At 40.3% G+C, this 25,128-nt stretch overlaps 1 non-coding gene across 1 annotated transcript; it reads right to left on the minus strand.

Moving 5' to 3' along the window:
* Window positions 1–24,501: 24,501 nt before the first annotated feature.
* On the minus strand, window positions 24,502–24,606 carry LOC125108094 (U6 spliceosomal RNA). The gene has a single exon (XR_007129781.1). It is a non-coding gene; the product is annotated as a U6 spliceosomal RNA (small nuclear RNA).
* Between the last annotated feature and the right edge of the window lie 522 nt (window positions 24,607–25,128).

Consider the following 25,128-nt stretch of genomic DNA (forward strand, 5'->3'; position numbering starts at 1 on the left):
CTTCAGGGGTATCCTCAAGGGATGAGATAACATTTCCTTTCAGGCAAAGAGTAAGCTTACTTACCACACCCTGTAAAAGTGACAAATACCCCAAGGACATTTATCTTTTCCTATAATTCAACAAAATGCATTTGCAGAAATCCATCTAACCTCACTTGTGTCATGCATGGGATTTAGGGAGTCATAGGAAATCAATGCCAACCAATATCAAGCTCTCGTTGCCTACTGTGCAGTGAGCAATAAAGTCCTTTATCTCTGACCTGTAAATTTCATGTCTTCTGCCAGCATCCATCCATTAAACAGTAACAAGCTAACCTGTTCGCTTGTCAATAGAGTAAAACATCAGACCCTTTCCAGACCATGACAGAAAGTACTGGAAACTTAACAGTTCCAATGTCTTCAATGCAAGGATTATGTAGGAGTTGTGTAAGTTAGCAAAAGGCACTTGTGATATGTAAACTCTTTCTTCTTTTAAGAAACATATGCTTTGGCTGGAGAGATGAGACTAATGCTAATTCAAAACGTGAGGGAATATGACAGCTCAAACTGTCATCATTCTGGATATCCCATATTTCAGTTCTCTACTCATCGCACCCCCAGGTGAATATTTATGTACTTCACCTCTTAATGCTTTTTATCTTCACTTTGGTTACTGTAGCTTCATAATCATTGAATTTTATGGTATCAGTCAAAAATCATCTAATGAAATCACCTCACATTCGGGAAGGTCTTGCTAATGGAAGCAAATACTTGAAATCTATGAACCATGGCACCAATAACCTCATCACTGTAGGGGTGGTCTTGCCAATGGGGTGGAGATATTTGAAGCCTATTGGTTAGGCTTCATTTTCTTTTGACTGCAATCATTTGATTTAGACACTTTTGTTCTTCAACAGGGAGGAGATACTTTTCTCCTCCCTATTCTGAGTGACAGATAGTCCTTTAGAAATATTCATCCATGGGCGCCTGGGTGGCTCAGTGGGTTAAGCCGCTGCCTTCGGCTCAGGTCATGATCTCAGGGTCCTGGGATCGAGTCCCGCATCGGGCTATCTGCTCGGCGGAGAACCTGCTTCCTCCTCTCTCTCTCTCTGCCTGCCTCTCTGCCTACTTGTGATCTCTCTCTGTGAAATAAATAAATAAAATCTTTAAAAAAAAAAAAAAAGAAATATTCATCCATGCAATTGGATTAAATGCATATTCAGGAATATGTACTTTTTTTTTGCTCAAATCTCTACCATGATGATTTTTATATTTTGATAGTAAGAAAGAATTTTTCTAGCTAAATATGTTTAACTAAATTTTACCTACGTTTATTTAGACTATAAAATTAATACATTCATGGCAAAAAAATTAAATTCAAACACTGTAAAAATGTATTAAATGAAACAGAAAGTCGTTTCCCCTCTTTTACCATACCTCATTCTCTCTTCCCAGATATAACAACTTCTATTTCTATGTCGTCTTTTAGATATTTTCTGAAATGACAGCATGTTGCAGAAGTTAACATTGATGGTTTGGATATGGTCAGAGGAAGGTCACTAGGATGGTGGAGACTTTCACACCAGAAATTTTATAAGATGACGAAGGAAATGGGAATTTAGACTAAGGACATGGAGAGTTGAACTGAGAGGGCAGGGAGAGAAACAGAAGTATAGCTTTTGGAAAGTTGACATGTGCAAAGGTGGTGGGCTCTGAGAATAAAAAGAATGTAGGTTTTGGAGGGAAGGGGTTGGGGGTCTGGGTTAAGCCTGATGGTGGGTATTAAGGAGGGCATGTATGGCATGGAGCACTGGGTGTGGTGCATAAACAATGAATCTTGGAACACTGAAAAATTAAAATAAAATTTAAAAAAAGAATGTAGGGGAAAGGAGCTTAACTGTAATGTCTGAAGTTTTTAAGAAAGGGAATATATTTGTATGTGACTTATGTAGACAAAATTGATGAAAATAAAAAGAAAATGAATCTGACTTATCCAGATGGAGAATATTAGGATTGATGTATGTACAGGCAGATTTCAGCTCACCTAGAGGAGGAACTTTCTTCTAACACTCGAGCCCACCGGGTGTTCTGACAGACGCTGAGTGAACAACACTCGGCCAAGGCCCTTCCTGCTCTACAGGAGAGGAGCCTGTGTTAAATGACCTCTAAGACTCTGTTAGACTATCATTCCTTAAACTAACAATTGTTGTTTGTTTTGTACCAGGTGCTCTAGTAGAGGGTTAATGTGGGTTATCTCATTTAACCTCACCATGACTCTGTGAGGAAAAGAAATATTATTATATACATTATTTCTATTCAACAGACAATGAAATCACAGTTGAGAGTCATTTGTTTTGTTTCATTTTGTTTTATTTATGTTAACCTGAACTTCTCCTCACCCCTGTTGCTTCCAATCCAAGTCTTAGTTTAAACGTGGTGATTCACAGACACCACCAGTCACAACATTCTTTAACTGGGGAAGATATAATACACAGAAAATTTGCCGGATGATGTAGTTTGCATAAATGCTCTGAGGGGGAAGAGGGAGGAGTTCTTCATTTGAAGAAGAATAGTCAATACCGGGCTGGGTGCTAGGGGCACCATGGTGACTGAGACCCCAGTTCCTGTCCTCAGGGAGGTTTCGGATTAGTGGGAGCAGCAGGCAAGTTAACAGAACATTTCAAAGTAGCAAGTGCTTGGCTTGGAGTTCACACAGAGAGTGACTCTCCCTCCAAATTTTGGAGGTTCAGGGAGAACATTCTAGAAGGAAAGGGCTGTAAATCTGAAATTCTTACCTTGAAGGAAGAGGAAGAATTACTTAGTGTGGGAGGGTGCGGGTGGGTGTCGAGATGGGCATTAGAAGGAAAAGGAAGGGTTGAAGCTATACTTTTGGCCAACTGCCAGAGTTTAGTTTGGCTGGAAGGCACCGTGGGAGGAGTCAGAGAAGCCAGGTCTGAGCTGGAAAAGCAGGCAGAGCCTTTTTATGGCCTAGCTAACGAGTTTGGACCTCTTCCTGAGGGCAATGCTTACTTACATTTATATAATAGCTTTATTATGTATTTATAACATAAAATTGCAGTTATACTCCCCTCTGTCCAATAATAACCCCTTCATATTTGAGGTAACTTTAAATTGGCTACATTTTATCTAGAAGCAGAAAGTCCAGCCCTTTCCACATCTAGTTTAGAGAAGGCAAGGAATTGGAGCTCATGTCGACTTGGACATGCTGTCTTTCCAGACTACTTCGCTCAACAAGCTTAAAAACTCAAACTGAAGGCAGTGTTCCCACTAACCTTCGCGGCTGAGGCAGGAGTTCAGGGGATTCAGCAGAAAAGGTCCTCCGTCAGGAAGGAATGCTTCCAGCCATGGAGTTGATCGTGCAGACAGCTCCTCAGTGCCCCACGGTTAAGTTTGGGGAAGAAGAGAGGCAGATCATGGAAGCATAGTCAATTAGATGCACAGCCTTGGGGATATCTTGGCTCAGTTTTACATTCCTTTTGGAAGCCTAAGGGAGTAGACACAGCCCCGGTTTCTTCCTCATGCTACCCCATGAACCGGGTCCTATACTCCAGCCCTGGTAGCCCATTATGTGCCATTATTTTATTCAAAATAATGCACTTCTAATCATGTTGTGGCCATATTACACAACATGGGTAATATGGGGGTGAATTCTGAAAATCCATTTTAAGATGGTTGTTTCTTGTTGGTGATTTATTTTCCTGTTTTGTCTCATGAAGTATTCTGTAGAATTTGACAAAGAAATCCAACAGGCTGGTAGTCTGAATTCTTAGAGAGAGGAAATACTTCAATAGAACAACTTCTGAATAATTCCCAAATGACCCAAATGTCCTCTTCTCTGTCAAAGATTCTATTGACAAAAAAGTCTGTTGCTTATCCTGGAACGGCTCCTGGTGAAGGATGTCAGATATCGCAAGCATTTTCCCCATTGCTAATCTTACTTTATGATTTTCAGTTTTTCATGGGAAATATATGGCATCTGGTGAAATTATCTCATCTTCTCTGAATTTAATTCCTTCCATCAGGGGACCCATGTAGATTTCCACTGACTTCACCAAAAATGCTGCTTATGCGTCTTAGATCAAACAGTGCCCCATGGGGTTCTTTATATCATAAAATAATTTTTCCACAAAGAAGCTTGCACATGAAATATTTATATATTCTAGTGATGAAGATCCTCCCTGATCCTGTGTGTGCCGGAGGCAAAGGCAGCTCTCCTTTCCCCCAGTAAAATCTTAATGCATATTGAATAAAATAAAGGATTCAGAGGTTTCAGTTTTACAGTGAGCCAGCAGAGATATGCTTTTTAATATATGCATAGGACTGTGAGGTCAGTAAAAAGATTCCAAGGAGGAACATGGGATGAGTAGGGGTAGTGTTGAATTTTAAACAAGTTAAAAATAAGTACACACACACACACACACACACACACACACATGCACGCGGGAAAGATGGATCATAAAAATAGCAGCAAAAGGCAGGCAGGCAGAAGACCAGCAGGTGTGAAAGATAACAGTGAACAGGGCTGGGTGCAGCAAAGGCAAGTTTTCTAGAAAGTGATCCCAGATGTGAGCCCCAGCTAATGGATTTCCATCCATGCCATAGTACTTAATGAGAGAGAGACTTGCCACCGAGTTCTAGACCAGAATCTCAGTGATCCAGTGAGTGGGTCATGGAGGTAAGGACAGGACAGCTCATCCTGGGGCTGAAGATGTGGCTTGGAGGAAATCTAAAGGGCAAACGATTTCCAGGAGATGGCCACTGGCTTGGAGGTTAAAGCAGATTCCAACTCTCAAAGCTCCTATGTCAAGTTAGATTTATGGCCAACTAAGAATTTGTAGCTCATCTACTAGTTTAGATTTTTATCCTCAAGTGCTCCCCCATGCAGGGAAGTACAATATATGTCCAGAATATCTGGTTCTAGAATATACTGATGTGGATCTTGGAGGAGGCAGAGGAGAAGGAAAGAACTTGGGCTCCAAATTTGCACACTAGAAAGAGCCAATATTTACACTTCTAAACAAGATGTATATGTTTCCTTACATATTGTAACTAAGCACCTCTACCTGGGTTGTTGCCTAAGACAATAGAAATCTATTCTTTCACAGTTCCGGATGCGAGAAGTTGGAAGTCAAGTTGTTGGCACTACCCTCCCTTCTGAGGGCACAGAGGGAGACTCTGTTCCATGTGTCTCTCTTATCCTAGCTTCTGGTGACATCTGGCATGCCTTGCCACATAGATGCAACACTCTAATCTGCTGCCTCCTTCTTGCGGTGGTCATGAGGACATGAGGACACCAGTCCCAGAGGATTAGGACCCACTCTACTCAAATATGACCTCATCTTAACTAATCACACCTGTAATTACCCTATTTCCAAAAAGTTCACATTGAGAAGTATTAGGGTAGCTTTTGGGAGGATATAATTCAACCTATGAAACAAGGTCAGTGGTGGACACAGGACCCCCTGGAAAGTTGTGCCAGTTGTTAATTGCTGACAGTTAAGAAACCGGCATTTCTGTCCAGGCAGCCTTAATTTGCATCTGAAGCTATTCTAGTCTCCAATGAGCTGCTGATGAATCCATATGTCTCCTCCTATTTATACTCGTAGAGTGAAAGCAATGAAAAGAAACAAAATAATTATAGAGAGAGAGAAAGAGAAGGGAAAAAAACCATGGATGGAAAGTAAAGAAAGATAAGAACTTTCAAAGTACTTTCTTGCTATCACAGATGTTGTATCCGTTCAAACAAATCTTAGTATGCTACATAGATATGTGGAACTTCAAAAACAGAAACAAATATATATTTGAAACAATGAAGAGAGAAAAAGACCCCAATAAATATTTCAGAAGCATAGTGGGCTAGCACATGAAATTCAAAGCGAATCTTAGAATTTCTGTTTTCCGTGAAAGCCTGGCAGTTAATAAAGCCCAATAATGAATGAGAGTAGGCTCCAGTCCTGGCTGTTTCATTATTCTCTCTCACCTATTGCATCTTAACAAAATATGCCAGGACCTCTTCTTCTAAGAGGAATCCAACCTTCCTTTTCCTATGCATGACGAGGCTCTAAATTGTGCCTGCAAACCCATGTGTGCAATATGGACTACATTGTTGCCCTCGAGGGTTTAATATAAATGTAACATCGTGTTGTGCAAAAAGAATTTCCCTGTGATTTAATAACTAACATATTCGGAGGGAGCCATTATTTAAAACAGCAGAAGAATGCAAGAACCATTTGGCTGATGAGAACGGAGCCAATTGGGATCAACTACCCTGTCATCATTCATACAGCAGAACATAAATACGGATCAGATGAAAGAAAATGTGCAGGTCAAATGGGATGGGTTGTTCCAAACTGTCATAACGGAAAGATAATGCTTTGCTTGAGTAGAGAAGAAGAAATAAGTAGACATTTTCTAAACATTCAATACCCGAGTGAAACCAAAGCATCTGAACTGAAGCAACAGCCTCAGTCTAATGACTTCATTTCTGTCTTGTAACCTGGGGAAACAAGATGTCAAAAATAATCCATTAAAAAACAGAGCAAGAAACGTACAAGACCTCTATGAAGGAAACTGTAAATCTTTACCACGGAAATAAAAGAAGGCTTACATGAGCAGAGGGGCATGTCACGGTCTTGGTTGGGAATACTGTAAAGATGTCAGATTACTCCAAAGTAATCTCTAATCCGTACCTAAGCTCCAGATTCAAATGGGATATTTTATGGGACTTGATGAGTTCGTTCTCAAATTTATCTGAAAGAAAATACTCGCAAGAATAGTTAATAAAAAAGATTAAAAAGTTGAACAATTATGTGGGGCTTGCTTAATTAAAATAGGGGGCTACTGGTGTGGGAAAAGGGAAATTGATCCCTGAAACAGAACAAGGTTCAGTAATTAATCTTTTCATACTTATTAATTTTGATTATGACAAAGGTGGTATTTTGAATCAGTAATTAATCTTTTCATACTTATTAATTTTGATTCTGACAAAAGTGGTATTTTGAATCAGTAGGAGAAATAATGCCATGAGAAAAACTAGTAATCTATTTGGAAAGTGCTATATTAAAATGCTTTATCCAGCTCACATCATTCCTTTAAAAAAAAAATCCTGATGGATTGCAAGTGTGAAATGTAAAAAAAAAAAAATTATAGAAGTATTAAAAGGAAATGAAAGAATTTTAAGAATCATCCAGGAAAAAGGTTTTCTTCCTCTCCCACTCATCCTAGAGCTATAAAATAAAATGATAGATTTAATTACATAATATATTTGGATTTCTGCACTCGACATACAGAAAAATGTGAGACTGAGTTATAGAAAATGTCTGCATCACATAATATAAAGATTAATATTCAGACTATATTAAAGAGCTTCTATAAATCCAGAAGAAAAGATAAGCAATCCAAGAGGATAAAGGTAAGGTCAATGTAAGCACTTCACAATAAAACAAGTAATTTACAAAGATGATATTCAAACAACCAGCAAACATATGAAAATAAACACTCTATTTCACTGCCAGAGAAGTTTAAATTAAGTACAATAAAATATTTTGCCTATCAGATAAGCAAAAGTGAAAATAATGATACTATCTATTATTAATGTCATGAACTAGGATACAGGCATGATCTGTGAGGAAGAATGTTCAAAATTTTCTTTGGAAGCAATTTGATAATACCTTTAGAATATAGAATGTGCATATTTTTTTGATCCCACAATTTGACTTCTACTACTGTATCTATTCTAAAATAGCTCAAATATGCATAAACATAAATATACAAGGATATTCATTTCAGTGCTGTTTATAATTAAAAAAAATTCAAGCTGAACAAAATGGCCATCAACATGGGCATGATTGAGCTTCGTGTGTAATTCTCTACCCGGCAGAATGGGGTAGGTTATGCTGCTACAAGAAGACAATCTCAAATTCTCCATAGGTTAAATAAACAGGGATTTATTTTGTTTTTCACTCATGAGATTCACAGATCCATCCAGTTGAGCTAGGTCTGTGTGACCTCCACGTGCTGGGGCTCAGGCAGATTTCGCAGCCACTGTTTAGAGCATTACCAGTCACTATGGCAGATGGAAAGAATGTGCTGAACGCAGACATTGAATCTTAAAAGCTTCTACTTAGCAAAAATGTGTGTTGCTTACAGGCACATTTCATTAGGTGGCCAGACCTAACACCCTGGGCAGACGAACTGTGCCCTGATATGGAGTTGAAATAATCAGCATCTAACACTACTCAGTGATTTAACAAGAATACATCAGATCCATACATACTATCTATAAACTAATAGGCAAACTAAGTGAACAATAGAAAATAAAAACAAGTTGCAGACTCTGTAAGTACACTAACATTCATTGAAATGTACACTTACAATAAGTGAGTTTTATGGTATGCAAATCATCTCAATAAAACTCTTTGTAAAAAACATTGCGGAACATGTAGGTATTACTTAATATTACATTTGGCTCATGTAACAGAACTCAACTACAGTAGCTTAACAAAAAGAGATTTTTTTGCCTTGCATATGAAACAAAATGAAAAGGCATGAATATAGGCAGACTAGGGCTGGTCTAGCTGCTTGAGGAAGTCTTCAGGATCTAGGCTCATTCTAGTTTTCTGCTCATCCATTCAGAACATACAGCTTTTATCCTCACCTTTGAAGGATGGGTGCTTTATCTCCAGGCATTGAATCATCATCTCTGCAGGCAGCTTCAAGGGATGACAGCAAATGTTCTTTTCATTGGGCACATTGCCAGTCCTGATAAAGTCGAGTTCGGTTGATAAGGAGAGGGAGAATGGGAGAACAGATATTGGGTAGATCACTAGCTCTTCTTAGATCATACCCTTTTCATTGGTAATATAGCATGAACTTTATCCCATACCATTATTTTTTTCCTTTCAAATATGCATTATGCTATATTACACCATAATATAATTGTTGGAAAACTAGATGATTTCCAGTTTTCATCATCCTACATAATGCTGCAATTAACACTCTTATACAAAAATTCATCTAAATCTCATTGTTTCTTTAGTATCTTTTGGGGATGATATCAAGTTTACAAAGAGTTTAAGGTGTTTGGTTTTTTTTTCCCTTCCACTTCCAGATTATTTGTAGCAAAACTTAAAAACCTTCTAACATTTGACAGTTACTTAAGGACCGAAACAGATCTTCCCTGATTTACGTGTTCACAAGAACTTTTAGTCCTGGACTAAAGACTGTTTTTCTCAGAAACAACATTCAGAATAGAGCTTTGAGATGATCTCAGTCATGGTGTCACTTACCTTTGGTGGTGGTGATGGAAGATTGCTGTGTAGTCTAACAGTAGTGTCCATAGCACTGCTAGTGGGGCGAGGGGTACTGGTTGCAGTATTCATGGGTCGGGGGGATGGAGGTAGCAGTGGTGGTGAAGGTGGTAGTGAAGGAGATGATGGAGATGATGATGGTTAAGTTTGAAGTGGCCAAGGTGGTAGTGAAGGAGATCGGTAGTGGTGGACAAAGTGGTGGAGATAGTAGCTGGAGTTGGTGAAGATATTCTGGGAACAAGATGATTATCACATTACTGATCACTGTCATTGTCACAGAATAATTTATAGGCCATTTCTTGTGCATTTTTCCACGTCCTCTCGGAGTCACTTCCTACCACAACCAGCCATTGTTACAGCAATCAGTTCTGGGTTGGCTTCCACACTTCACCAGGTGTAACCTGAGAGGGCTTTTTCCCAGATCAGATCCTTGCTACATTCTTCTTACCTCCTGTCCTGGGCTTCAGCTGCTGTAGTATGGGATGCTCATGGACCCAAGCTTGGCACTTGTGCATGCAGACTCTAGATAAGCAGGGACGTTGACCCACAGAGGTATCCTTGACCAAACTGTGAGCCATCTAGACATGTATTTCATCAGGATCCTCCTGAGATTTCCACAGAATTGAGCTCCATTTTCCCATACTGGGGCCAACTCAGTAATACAGCTTCTTATTGACTTTCTTATCCCCTGCCTGACTCTACTCCTGCTTTTTATAGCTTCTTTTTGGATTGCTTCTCAAATTTACTACCTGACTATTGTCTTTGCTATAGGTTCTGCTTTTAAGGTAACCCAGTCTAAGGCAAACTGTAAGGCCAGGAAAGCTATTTCAAGAGACTACCAAGGTTGTTCTTCCATGGTTTAAAAATATTTTTTTATTTATTCACGTATTGTAAATTTGATCCGTAGGGTCTTATCCTTCAAGAGACAGCTAGTGAATCTCCAGTTCCTAATACAGTCTCTAAGGCTAAGTAGGTGCCCAGTAAAGCACCATAAATGAATAAAAAAATGAATTAAAAGTAGCCAATTTTAAATCCCAAGGGCAAGCTTACACATACATACACATTCCAATCAGGGATCAGTATCCACTTGTGAAACCAAATTAAATAGAAAATTATGGGGCACCTGGGTAGCTCAGTCTATTAAGTATCTATCTTCTGGCTCAGGTCATGATCTCAGGGTTCTAAGATGGAGCCGGGAGTGGGCCTCCCTGCTTAGTGGGGAGTCTGGTTCTCCCCCTGTCTCTCACTCTCTCTCTCTCATATACATAAATAAAATCTTTTAAAAATTAGAAAACTACTTGCTGAATCCAGAATTAGGATAGTGTTGGTGTAATATAAGAAATAATGCCATCAGCAAGAGCTGATTGATAGAATGACCAAACCACTATGAACTACAATGTACTTGTTTCGTGTACCCGTTTCTCTGAAAAACAAAACAGAACTATAGAAACCTACAATCTTCTTATTCTCAAATACTTTTTTTCTTTTTAACTCGATCAACCTATCATGTGTTTTTACTCCCCAGTTTGGTAGTAATGTTAAAATTTTCAAGCTTAAATTGACCTCTTTAACCTCGGTTACATTTTAAGGGTGTCTTTGTTGGTCTCTGCATCATCATGAGATGACTCCAATTCCCAATGCAAAGTAAGCTATTGTAGGTTCATTCCTGCAGAAAGCTCATTTCATAGACCCTACATAGATTCTTGTATTTTGACATCAAGCTTACTGTTGGGTCCTCTCTAACTGATGATTTTAGTCTTCTAGCCCCATGGATCATCCTCTGTTGAAGAGGATAAACTCCATCCCTTCCATTTTTTTACAGTCGCAGAACATGAAAACTGGGCAAGGTCCACTGGACCACCTACCCCACTACCACACACACACACACAAATCTTGAGAAATCTTTTCTCAAATTAATAATCATTGCTGAGGTTACAGTTTTAAAATATTGATTCTTATATTTAGATTTAAATTCAACAAGTAAATTAAAACAAATTTAAAACACACATTTAGGCTGAGTTTTAGAACATATTTGTAATTAGCCACAGGACCACCTAGGACATATGGGACCACCAATAGCCCCAAGATCACAATTTGAGAACCATTTATCTGTACCACAGCAAATGCACATTCTGGCAGGGAATGAAGTGAAATAAATATGTTTCATATTTGTTAATTTAGCTTTCATCTTCTTTTTTAAAACAAACTCTTTTTTATCCTTCTTGATTGGGCTGCAAGGAGTCAGCTTTAACAATATCACTTCCTCTTGTTCTGAGAAAAGAAAAATCTAGAAAAAGAAGAAAAAGGCTAATCATGGCCTTAAAGGTCCAGCTTATACCTGATTAGTGAATCTGGTAGTAGTGAGTTAAGCATTACAGGGAGCTGGCTGAGACAACTTAGTACATGTTTCTGAAGGTGAAAAATTTTTCTCCAGAAGGTGCATGTGTTACTGTAGTTCACATACATTTGCTCATCCAAGGACACTGAAAATTTTCAAATGAATTGTGGCTGGGACTGCCAGGTGCTGCTCTAACATTCATTCTGCTAAAGGTCTGGATTCTCCAGCACCATCTCCCCCATTCAGTTGGGTGCTGGCCTGTGACTAAGGTCTGAGCACTCAGATATATAATGCGTGTTGAGTGTGAGTTCCAGGAAGTGTTGTTGAGAGGAGAAGGGAAGCAGGAGAACTTCCTGGTATCTCTTCTTTTTGCTCACTGAGAGATGCCTGTAAAGATGACAAGGTGAAAAGATATGCTCCTGGAACTTAGATGTACTCAGGATGATGAAGCAGCAAGCCACGGGGAGCTGAGAACCACGGACATGGCCACTAAATGGGAATGAAACTTGTATCTGATTTAAACCACTGTTATTTGGGTTTTCCTGATCTGTGTGGTCAAACATGATCCTCACCGACACAGGACAGAAGCCAAAAGACTAAGCTTGTCACGAGGAAACATACGGGAGCGTAGCTAGTGCTCCATCCCAGTTTCCTGCCTCTACCACCACTGAGTATCCAGAGGCTGGAGGAAGGGGCATCTTCTCAGGTCCTGATTTTGGGGGCACAATGCAATCTTTCCTTCTTTCTTTAGCTCACTGTCTTTTCTTGTAGGAGTCACTTTAACAGTAACACATCAGGATTTCTTTTCTTTTTCTCCTCTTCCTTCCTTCTCCTCCTTCCTTTCTATCTCTTCCTCCCTCTCTCTCCTTCTAAATGTCCTTACTATGTTTGGGAAATTCCCTTCTCTCTGAGTCTTGGTGGGATGTAAAGAAATTTAAAAACACCAGTTTCTCATTTTCCATGCTGCTCCAGTTATCATCTAGTCAGATGTACTCACGTGGGTACTAATGACACAAAGTAATGACACAAAGTCATTTTGGAACTAATGACACAAAGTAGGGATGAGAGCTTCTCTCTGGAGACAGTTGTAGGGATGGTAGCATCCTTCAAGGGCAGTGGTGGCAGGGAGCCAATGATGACGACTGTCAATGGCTTGAAGCCAACGACATCAAGGACCAGGTTGGACAAGTTGAGCTTATTACTCTTCACAGCAAGGGAGTATCTAAAAAAGGGGTTTGGGGTGGGAAGAGAGTATGAAAACCTTAGAGAACCATGGGATGTCTCAGTAACAGGGTGTCACATAGAGAGTATTATAGGACGTGGGGTTTTGATTGATAACTTCAGGGAATGGGAAAGAACAGAGGGTTTACCCTACATAGAACACTGCCAGAACACCGGGGCAATTCTCTGACTCAGTATCTCAATCTTATCCATAGGGATGACTACTAATAGTCTACTATTACTGGTAAAATAAATAGGTGATTAACACTAATATTTTGTGTTATAAATATCATATACTCTATTCTTACAATAAAAGAAAACAAGCATGATTAAGAAAATCATAAGAAAGAGAAAATATATTTATGTACTGAACTGTATTTGTAAACAAAAAAAGAAAGAAAGAAAGAAATCCTCATATAAGCAGATACACCCAGTTCAAACCTGTATTGTTCCAGGGCCAACTGTACTGAGCATTAAAAATAATCATACTAAGTATAAGAGATGACAATATCTTCTTTAATACCCACAACAACTGAGCTGGACGTCTGTTATCAGTGCTATTTTACACCTGAGAGGACTGGGGCTAGGGAGCTGAAGTCACTTGTCCCTTCTCATAAGGATGGGACGTAGAGAAGCTACCTTCAAGCCACATGCCCACATGTACAAGTGACCGCGGTAGTGCTAGGAGAACACTCGGCTTTATTTAACTTTCCGACCACGCTTCAAAGAATGCAGGCAGATGGCGAATCTCTGGGGCCCATGAAGAGCTCACTGGACACACAGAGGTAACTTGTGCTGAGAAAATGTGTGCACTTGGTCTGTGCCAAGTTCATTGTTCCTTTGCACGCCTAGCCACGAGGAGAGGCCACCAAGTGTGAAGGGCACAGGGCCTGGCTTGGGAGGGAGGACCAAACTTTTAGAAACAGAAATGTGTTTCAAGTTTCAGGTTCAATTCACAAGACAATGAGCAAATCATAACATTAGGTTTTCTCCTGGATCCTCAAGGTGGGAACGGTTGTGGCAGAGGGTCAGAGAAAAATGGTCTTGAGACTGGCCTTGTAAAGGACAGCTAGACTCTCTCTTCAGGGGAAGAAGAGTGTTGTTACCCAAGCTTTTCTCTAGCACACTGGAAAAAGGATGCCCGGAAGGTGAGGGTCTTGGGATAAAAGTAGAGATGACTTCCATGTGGGGCACACTCTTGGCCTCGGCCAGCAACATACCGTTGAAGGTGTGTAGACGCAGACATGCCTGAGAGCTGCGAAGGCTAAATACGTACCTCATGCATGCTTTCTCTCTTCAACATTCTTTCTTCCGCTGAGTATTTATACATTCTGATGTCTCATACCGAACAACAACAGCTACTACCCTTCAGGACCTACTACAGAAGGAAAGCCTTATTCTAAGCAACTCTTGAAAACTGACTCAATCTTCAAAACTAATTCTTGATAGAGGGTACCATTATTATCCCCATTTTACAGATGAGAAAACTGAGGCATGAAGAAGTCAAATACTTTGCCAGGTTCACCTGGCTCACAAGAAGGCAGAACCAGGCATCTAACCAAGGCATTCTGGCTCCAAAGTACATACTTCCAACACTGCCTTTTTTTTTTTTTTCTTTAATGCTTTTTGTTGGACTCTAAGCATAAACTCAACAATAATGAAAACAATTTCCTTTCTGACAATTCAGGTTTGACTCAGCTTCCCCATCATGAAACGAGCATGATTTTTTGGTGATTACTTATACAATCCATCATGGGATTTTGAAAACATATTTAATGTTTGTATAGCACTTGGAGGCCCATTAAATGTGCAATAAAATGTAGACAAAGAAACATTCTCGGCATTGCTTATTGATGATGGCAGTGGAAGTTGAAGTTTCCTTTAAAGGTTTTTACTACTCCAGTGATTCCTTCTTTGTAGTATTTCCTAAGGCCCATTTTTCTAGCTCTCCCATGGAGAAGAAAATAAAATGGCTGAGTGAAACCTCGCACCTCCATCAAGTTAGCCACTCATAACTAACTTCCTTAATCAAAGGAAGCCTCCTTTTTTGATTAATCATCTTTTTATAGTACACTTAAGAGGAAAAAGGACCAAATGAAAATATGAAGTTGATGGCAGCACAAACTAATTCGATAATATTGCCATTACAACTGAGTAAAGAAATACATAAAGCTCCCCTGGAAATATTTTTCCTGTGAAAATTTATGCCTTTTCTAAAGGGTGTGTGCAAGGGGGTGTTTTTCTTCCTACGCTCTATGTGAATGTAATGAGTAAATGTTAGCTTTGTGCCTTTTTTGGCCCATTAAGAGTTACGCACCATGGCAATTTACAAACAAGAGGGAGAACAGGTAGGCAGGGCCAGAAGAGGTCTGCTGAATTGGGAGAACACGGAAACGATTTCTGAAACATAAGCTGGGAGCTGAAATTGTCGAGTCACCCTTGACGGGAATGCGATCACCCCCGAAGCAGCCACAGTCCAGTCTTGTTGGGTTGGCCATTATCTATCATGATGGGGGGCCATGGATTCATCCACCATTTGCAACAAAGGACTCCAATATTTTTCAGGAGTAAAAGCACTTTTCACTGGCTGCTCCAGGGTAACTCATTGATGTGAGAGCCAAGCGTGTAAACGACCTCCTGAAAGAACTGGCAGGCGTGAAGAACATTGAGCCCCAAAGCACGAGTTGTTTGTGAGGCGCTCCTCCAGCTGAAGCCTGGGGAGGGGAGGCCAGCGAGCAGGGAGGCAGGCGGAGGTGGGCGGCTGTCTGCGGGCGAGGGGGAAATGTTTATATAGAGCGAGTTAAAAGGCGGACAACAGACCAATCTTGGTGTGGGGCTGCTGTGGGGTGAATTTGGGAGGCGCCCACTTGGCTCCCAAGAGAAAAAGAGAGATGGTAAAGCCAGCAGCATTTCAACCTAAAAGCATCTTTCCCACTCGGGGTTAACATCTTTGCTTCTTTGCAAAGGAGGCACTAGCTCTCCTGCCCCAAATTCCCCTGGGCACAAGGAGTGCAGAAAGTTTTACTTGGTAGGTAAGTTGTTTTTATGCGAAACCATTTTGGCCAAGGTGGGGATTTTTCACTTGGGTGTCAGTGGTGCCCTTCTGATGTTTCTAGAACTTAGCAAATGTACAGTTTGAACAGTTATTTTAAGTAAAAACATCAATTTCTTCATAGAGTCAGGCACTCTAAGTTCTGTGTGTGAGACAAATTCTTAGATTTTCCAGTGTTGAGAAAACCTTTACCTTGCTTCACACAGTTCTCAAGTTGAGTTATGACCCTGACATCCCTCCACTCTTTCAAGTACACCATGGAGGTCACTGAAAAATAACTGAAGAGGAGAACATGTCATTTTCTATCTCGTGGGGGTGGGGAGAAGATACCATAGATTCTTTCAAGGTGGGATTTCCTCTGGCAACTGAACTTAACATCCATTTCTCTTTGAGACGTGGTGACCTTGCTAGGAACACCCCATTGAGGGGGTTACTGCTTCAACACCCTATGCCTTAAACCTGTATCAAAGCTCTTTCCACCTCTGTCCTCTGTGAACCACTATACTTTTATGAGCACTGGACTGACAGAAAAATTTGATATATGAAATCCCTTGTCTGAATCCTTTCTATTTTGCCCCTCTGGTTTTTGGTGACCTCTTTTGTTCAACTCTGAATGCCTTAGGTGGTCTCTTGATCTAACTTTCTTATATATCTCTTTTCACTTGCTTCCAAAGCTGTTTCAGTCACCTTTAACCGATTGCTTGGCTATCTTGGGACTTGAGGTGTCGAGCAGTCTCTGCTTCTTTTCCCTGGTGACTAAGACTGATGCATGGTCAGAAATGGTTCTAAGCAACAACTCAGACTACAGCTCAGATGAGACCCTTTCAACTCCCTCCAGACCCTCAGGTGAGGGCAAATGTAATCTGTCCCTTACTATATACTTTTTGGTGTGTTACTTGGCTGCATTTCCCATTTTCTTTCTTCAGAGCCTGATTGTCCACTTCGCCATTAGATGTCTAACCTTGTCCTCTGAAGTAAGGAGAAGTAATGCGTGCCCTTCGTCCAAATTTCATATACCTCTGAGGCATATAGAAGAACACAAAAGTTCTTTTCACCACTTTGAATACCATTGTAGATTGGTAGATATCATTTTTCTTATGCACTTATTTGCGGAAATGGGTAAGGAATAAACAAACAGCAATACTCCATTTTAACTCTCCAATCCAAGCTAACCTCGAAAGATTTGAGGGGGCTCCAGAGCTGGTTCATTAGACTGTTAAACAAAAAATCAGTAATGTCATCTTTGACTACCTGTTGAGCTTCTTTACTTTTGGTTAAGAAAAATCTGCTTTTGCTATTCCTTCTGGAATCTCTTGGATACAGTTTCTTCCAAGCTCATCCTTGGTTATCTCTGATCTTTCCCCACCACAGCTTACTGCCATTGTTTGTTGGTTGGATGCTAGAACTGGAGACCTATGCCTTCCACACAGTAGTAGGCAAGCTCATAAGATGAAAACTCACAGAATGAAAATAGACTCTGTATGGGAAAGTGGTGCTCTGCCTTGGTCTTCACCATTGCTACTATAACTTCTTGTTTATTTTCTCTTTTTGTTTTGAGCCCCCCTTTGTAGATGTTATTCGTCATGAACACACACTCTTGAATTGTACTTGGACTGTACTCAGATCCCTTGTTACATGACCTTCACCCCTGCCTTCCTTTATAATTGCCAAATCTAAGTTTTAATATGACACCCTCAATCAATCACTGGTATCTACATGGCGATAATTTCCCCAATTGCCTCTTCAAAACACCATAATCTGTAAGGAAATGGAACTGGTTGTTCACATGACACTACAAACAGTATTCAGAACCTTTGGCTGTATTACACGTATATGACTGAGTTTGATCTTGGCCGTGTAATAATTACAGTGAGAATGCTTCAGAGGAAGGAAATGTATTCTTTGTCTTCATTGTATCAGTGAGGATAGTCCAGGTTCTGCTGCAGTTACAAACAAGCCCCAATCTCAGGGACTCAGATAAACAAAGGTTTAGATCTTGCTTATGCTCCACGTCCATCTGGCACCACATCTTGGGGCTCTGCTCCACATTATCTAAGGAAATCTCCTACTATATTTGCTCTCCAGACACTTGCTTCAGCTGTGATATCTTCCTGAAAAGCTGCAGAGTGCACATTGTTGCAATGAGTCTTCTTGGAGATTTTGCAGTTAGACTCCTAATTAGCTCACATTATCTTATCTTTGCAAAGCTGTTGCCCACCCTTCTGTCCTTTGGGGTTCCCTAGCTTAGCAGTCATTTTATTAACCTTTTTTTTTAAAAAAAAATTTTTATTTATTTATTTATTTGACAGAGAGAGAGATCGATCACAAGTAGGCAGAGAGGCAGGCAGAGAGAGGGGGGGAAGCAGGCTCCCCGCTGAGCAGAGAGCCCCACATGGGGCTCGATCCCAGGACCCTGAGATCATGACCTGAGCCTAAGGCAGAGGCTTAACCCACTGAGCCACCCAGGCGCCCCTTTATTAACCTTTTTAAAGTAATTACGGTTGCAGGAGAAAACAACACACTCCTTACTTTGTCAGAGTCTTAAGAACTTCCAGGGGAAGTCTAGACTTTCCTTTTCCCATATTTTTCTCTATCTGGTTCATTAAATTTATGAAATATTCTGACATCATCACAATTTTTGCTTTTCACTTTCTTAAGCCTATAGATGCTTTCTTTTTATTTATTCTCAGGTGGAGGGACAGGTTTTGTTTTAATTTCTCGACATTCTTATTCTAACTTCAACACAGTTTTTCTGCGTCCTGTGTATTATTCCACTGAAGAATATTTAGCTTCTCTAAAATCTTTGACACTTAGGTTTTCTTCAAGTGAGTGGCTTCCATTTCCTGATTCTATTGTTTGTTTTTAGTCCTTTCTTCATAATCGTTAATTGTCTTTTTTTAAAAAACAATCTCTCCCAGCTTTATAGACGATCCCATTTCTCCCTGCTTGTTGTATGTCCTGTAAAAATGTCATGCATCATAAAAACAATGACACATAACCAGTGTCGTATGTGTGTATCTACATAAATACATATGCAAATATTTATATGTACCCCTGACATTCTCAAAGATCATCACATGTATGGGGCGTGTTGTTTTCACCTAGAGAAATATTTGGACTATTACTTTAAGGGTAAATGTTTCTTCTACTACTTACTGTCTATAGTTATACCTCTAATTCTCTGAGACAGAACTTCTAGTTTGGTGATATATAATTTTTGCAAAAACTGCCATCAATGTATTCATTATCTAGTGGGGAACCAAAGGCAGAGGGTCTCTCCCTAGGAGCTTAGATACTCTGTGTCTTGTTATTGACCTAATAGTATCAGGTCAACTTTTAATTCCTTCTCAGTCCATTCACAGGAGTTTATTCCTCTGCCTGGGGACATAGATGGGGTAATATAACTCAAACACAGTTATGCCCTATATGTGCTTTATTTCCTAATTCTATACACGTTTAAAAGGTACCAAGACAGAACGATATATGGGGCTAAAGCTGTTTCCATATCTCCATCAACACATAATGTCCCCCTACGTAATGTGTAGAGTATGTCGTGGTGTGTGGGTATGCGTCTGGTTTCATTGGGAAGTGCCTGAGAACACCCTACAGAGACCAGCTGCGCAGCAGTAGCTTTTGCTCTAATGGCTAGAAGGATCCTTGTAAATGGTACCCCGTTGGAGGTGAGTGGATAGGGGTGTCAAGAGAGGCACGAGTCTTCAGGGTGCTTCTCATCTTTTATCATCATCATTCATCAACGCCGCTGTGACACACAGAACATTGTCCACCCCTTCCTTTGCCCCTGGGTTCTGGTACAGCTCAGCAGCAGCAACCTGTTGATTCTGGACTGCTAAGTACTCCTGGCTGGCATACTAGGCTGCAGGGTGACTTAACTGTGGGAGACAGACGGAATTGTTTCCAATGTACACCTAAGGAGGCCCTCAGCAAAGCAAACATTGATTTTGGAGGAGTATTTTTTTTTTCTCTCTATTTGCTTGCTGCCAGGGGCCTCTAAATAGGGTTCCTATTTTTTCCCCCCTGTTAATATTAGCCCATTTAAAGATTGGATGATATAGCTCGGGCCAGTAGGTCTTGCAGGATGCTGGAAGATGCCATCACCTTCTAAACAGAGTAACTCCTAGCGAGGATTCAGTAGGTGGTTGGATGTGAACTAAAACCTTGGACGCAGCCCCGAGTGCCTGGGTGGCCTCTGGTTTACTGCTGGTTCACTGGGTTCCTCCTGCCTCAATGGGCCAACTCCCAGTATTATAAATCATATAGATGTGAACTTCTTCCTGAAGTAACTTGTTTGCTTTATTTATTTGGAAAATTTCGGTAACTGCTTTCTCAACGGCCAGGCTGTTGAACTTGCCATAACTGAGGCTTACTCAAGAATGTTTAGTCTTAACACTGTGTGGTTTCCTTCAGGGACTCCTGAGCCACATTTTGAAGAGAGACGTGCTGGTACTGAAGTATGGTGGATCCACTTCCAGGTAACTCAGGGGCGCCTCAGAACACCTTCAGTTTTGAGGCGGAGTGGGTGGCGATGGTGAAGCGGGCCCTCTCCCTAAACAAACCAGGCTCACACAGCCATAAACATACCCACGCCCACATACACCTTGATGTTTCAGGGGTTGAATATGCAAAAAAAGGAATGCAGTTCTAGGTGGGAGTTTCAGGGTAATTTTTAATAATTTTAACGTAGAGATCATCGGGTAAGTCTCCCTCCTGCAGTAAACCTCTTCCACTTCCTCTTGGTGTATTGCCTGTCTGAAAAAGTGTATTTGAATAAAAGAAAATAAGTGCCTTACAATGAATAAAATCATTCATTGGTAGCAGTGATGTGAGTTTACATTTGGGCCTCCCAAGCCAAACTGTCAGAAAAGACCACATTATTCTTTGTAATTTGCCAAACAGCTTTCTGGTAGAGAGCAAAGTAAGACGGGGCAGGGGGTGGAAATGGGGAGGGGGTTCCTACTTAAGGATATGTCTCAAATGCAGAGGCTACCTATATGGCTTCTATATCTTGGAGGAGGAAATTTTGGCACACCTTTAAGTCCTAGAAAAATTTTCTCTAGCTTTTTAAACTAAAGCATTGGTGTAACCTAAGCAGGAAAATGTAGTTGGTTTTTAACTTCATGTGGATGTATAGTGACAATTTTTGTGCCTGGATTTTGGGACTTTTCTGTGTACTACATTGCATTAGGAAAAAAAAGTGCGGGGGGAGGGATGCACTGTTCAAGAAACGTGGTGCTCACAGTGCATGGGAAAGGCAATATTTTCCAAGATTGTTGCATCCCTTCTGTTAGCTTTTATGGTTAAGGGTAAGGGGGCCACTGATGCTCCCTTCGTCACACCCACCCCTCAGTAGCCCTAACAGCCTGCAGTTTTTAGATGGTCTGTTTATATATACTGTCAAAGGCGGAGCTTATATTCTATGCTTATATTCCTTCCCTATCTCTTTAAAAAATGTGTGTTGCTGTCCCAAACCCCATGTTCTAACGACCCAGGGCAGAATATGGAGAGAATTAGAAATGCTAACTTTATGATTTATCAAGGGCTCCTGAGTTCCTTTGGGGTAGAGTGTGTTGTGCAGTATAATTATTGTTTTGAATGTATATCAGAAGAAAACGAGGAGGCAGGATGAGGCAGATGGAATGAAGATTTAAAAAAAAAAAAAAGACTGAAAGGATTGCTGCAAAGGTGGCCGGTCCATCAAGTGGAATGGCCTCTGTTGTCTTGACCCGCTCAGTGTAGACCAACAGGTGCCTCGAGGGAAAAGCGAAATTTCTCTTGCACGGTCCCTTGGATTTCTATGTATACAAGCATTTGTCTGAAGGTAGGATTTTCTTTCAGAAGGTGGCTGCACTTTTCCAATCTTCCAACTACTAAGAGCATGACTAGGGAGTTACAAAGAGGAGAAACAGGCTCTTAAATGGAATGGTTCCTCGGCGGAGACAGAGCTGTAAACCAAAAATACGAACACATCTGTTCTTGCTATAAAAAGAGATCTCAAAACACTATAGGACAGTGCTAGTCAAACCTTATTATGCACAAGGAGCATTTGGAACGCTTGCTGAATGCAGATTCCTAGGTTCTACCCTTGAGTTTCTTATTCTGAAGGTCAGAAGTTGGGCCTGAGATTTTGCTTTTCCTATAAGCATCCCGGTGAGAGTAATTGCCACTGTGGTTCCCTGGACCACACTCTGAAGAGCACTTCCGTAAAACATTGCTTCTGTTCGAGAAAATGGAAAGAGGGGTGAAGTAGGATGGAGGTACACCAACAGTAGGAGTTGGGTGGCTATTTATTTAGGTGGGTAACTCAGGCTTGCACCATGGTAAAAAGATTGGTAGAGGAACCAGATTTTAGCCCAATAAAGAGGCTGGAAGGTCTTCAAATGCATTGCCCTGCAGGGTGCTTGTGCTTGGGGGATGCTAGGTGAGCACTGAATTAGAATTTAAATAGACTGCACCCTCCCTGTGCTCTTCTGCAGCCTGAATGGGAACCTTACTGAGGTGCCCCAGCAATAACGGGCATGTTGGCTATACAATTGCTTATGAACTAGGGCACCACGTGACAGCCAGAAGCAAGAGCCACGATGATGACTTCTAGCTCTCTCCATGCCTTGCCTTGTTTTTGGAAACAGAATTATGTGCATGGAGTAAGCCCTAAAGTTTGTAGATGATTTGGAAATGGGTGGGAAAAGGAAAAGTCTTGGAGGAGAGACTTTTCCTGCTAATAAGATTGGGGGTGGGGAGAAGGGAGAACTATTAGCTGGAACTCAATATGAGCTCATCAGTACCAAGTTTGCAGAGTGCAATATAGTGATTTTGAAGAGAAATGTCAATCAGATGGGAGAATGGTCACCATAAAAGAAAAGAATCAAGAGGCAAACATGGGTATACTATCGTCAGCAGTGTCTATAGGAGAAAGTGTGCTCTGATTTACAAACAAGAATATTTGCTGCTTCTGGAAATTCATTTTCCTAGCGTAGGATGAAGTCATTGAGCTTGATAATGCCTGCCATCCTAATCACCCAGCTCTGTCCGTGGGCTCAAACAGCATACTCATCAGCAGGGTTGTCAACACCACAGAAAACCTCCTGATATTTTTTTGTTGCAATTGCATTAAACCTATAGATCAATATGGGGGAGAATCCACATCTTACCAACATTGAATCTTTCAGTCCATTAACATAGCATATTCCTCTATTTGTTAAATCCTTTCATTTTCCTCAGTAATATTTAGTAGTTTGAGCAGTTTTAAGATTTTTCCATTTTTTTATTAGATTTGTTGTAGGTATTTGATGTATTCTGATGCTCCTATAAATAGAAGTTCTTTGAAATTTAATTTTCCAAGTGTTTTGTTTTTGTTTCTGTTTTTACTTGTGTACAGAAATACAGTTGATTCGGGGCATGTAAGAATCTGATTTCCATGTTTTGATGTTTGACTTCTGAGTTCTTATAAGACCCAGCTTCCTTTGTCCCTTCTGCTTCATATCTAGACATAATTGATAAGAAAATCCAAATGAATTCTCCCCTTCAGGACATGTGGGGAAATACAAACTTGGCAAATTCCCAGCCCTCCCTCGGGAACTTGTCCCTGGTCTTGCTCCCTTGCCACTGGAAAGGCCTAACCCACTCTCTCTGCTCCACTGGAGCCTGCTTGGACCTGTTTGTACCCTTCCTGCTCTCACTAGGAGTTCCTTGTGCTAACAATAAACTTTCTTTTAAATTCTCTAGGTCTCTGGAATGTCAACAGCATCAACATCCTACCTCTTAATTGGGAAGGGTTATAGCCTACCTCTGTGGGGTAAACACAAAACAGAATGTTTACCTTATCCAGCAGCCTTCCTAAATTCACTTAGAATTTCTAATCATTTGTAAATCATTTTGAACTTTCTAATCATATAATTACATCATCTGTGAGTAATAACCATTTACTAGTTATTTTTCAACCTTTTATTCTCAAAAAACATTTTTTACTGCTTCTTCGAACTAGTCAGGACTTCCAGTATCAAATAGAACTGGTGGTTGTGGAAATCTTATCTTCCTGCCATTCTCAGGGGTTAGGGGATGGAATGGTCAATATTTTACCGTGTTATGTTGGCCATTAAGATTTTACTTTGTAGATACCTTTTATCAGATTAAGAAAAATCTTGGCTACTTCTAGCATGTTGAGTATTTTTCTCTTAAATAATAAATGTGTGTTGAATATGATCAAATATGTTTTCTGTGTTTGTTGAAGTAAGCACATGGTTTATCTCCCTTGTTCACTAATTAGGTGAATTATATTGGTTATTTTCAGGGTAACTTCATTTGGTTTTGGTGTATCATCCTTTTTATATAAAACTCGATTCTGTTGGCTAAGGTTTTATTTAATATATTCATATTTGTATTCATAAGAAATGTTGGCCCATATTTTCCTTTCTTAGTTATTTTCAGGTTTTAGTGTCAGAGTTTTGCTGGGTCATAAAACAAGTTGGGAGTTGGTGAATTGCTTGTTTTTTCTATTCTATGGAAGAACTTATGTAAGATTGGCATTATTTCTTCTTTCACTCATAGTGAAATCAGTACACTACACCAGTAAAATCATCTACATCTAGAGTTTCGAATGTCATCCTTGCACAGGAGCCATAATCTTCTCTGTATCTTTCTAATTTTAGTATGTGTGCTGCCAAAGTGAGCATTACATCTGGAGTTTTTTTTTTTATCATTTCAACATGTAACCATTATGAATTTATTAATGTGATAGCTTGCAATCTTTTTTTTTTAAAGTGGCATTTTTTTTAAATTTTATTTTTTATAAACATACAATATATTTTTATCCCCAGGGGTACAGGTCTGTGAATCACCAGGTTTACACACTTCACAGCACTCACCATAGCACATACCCTCCTCAATGTCCATAATCCCACCCCCCCTCTCCCAACCCCCCTCCCCCCATCAACCCTCAGTTTGTCTTGTGAGATTAAGAGTCACTTATGGTTTCTCTCCCTCCCAATCCCATCTTGTTTCATTTACTCTTCTCCTACCCCCTTAACCCTCCATGTTGCATCTCCTCTCCCTCATATCAGGGAAATCATATGATAGTTGTCTTTCTCTGATTGACTTATTTCGCTAAGCATGATACCCTCTAGTTCCATCCACGTCGTCGCAAATGGCAAGATTTCATTTCTTTTGATGGCTGCATAGTATTCCATTGTGTATAT

This window comes from Lutra lutra, chromosome 8 (assembly GCF_902655055.1).
Source record: "Lutra lutra chromosome 8, mLutLut1.2, whole genome shotgun sequence".
NCBI classification, from domain to species: Eukaryota; Metazoa; Chordata; class Mammalia; order Carnivora; family Mustelidae; genus Lutra; species Lutra lutra.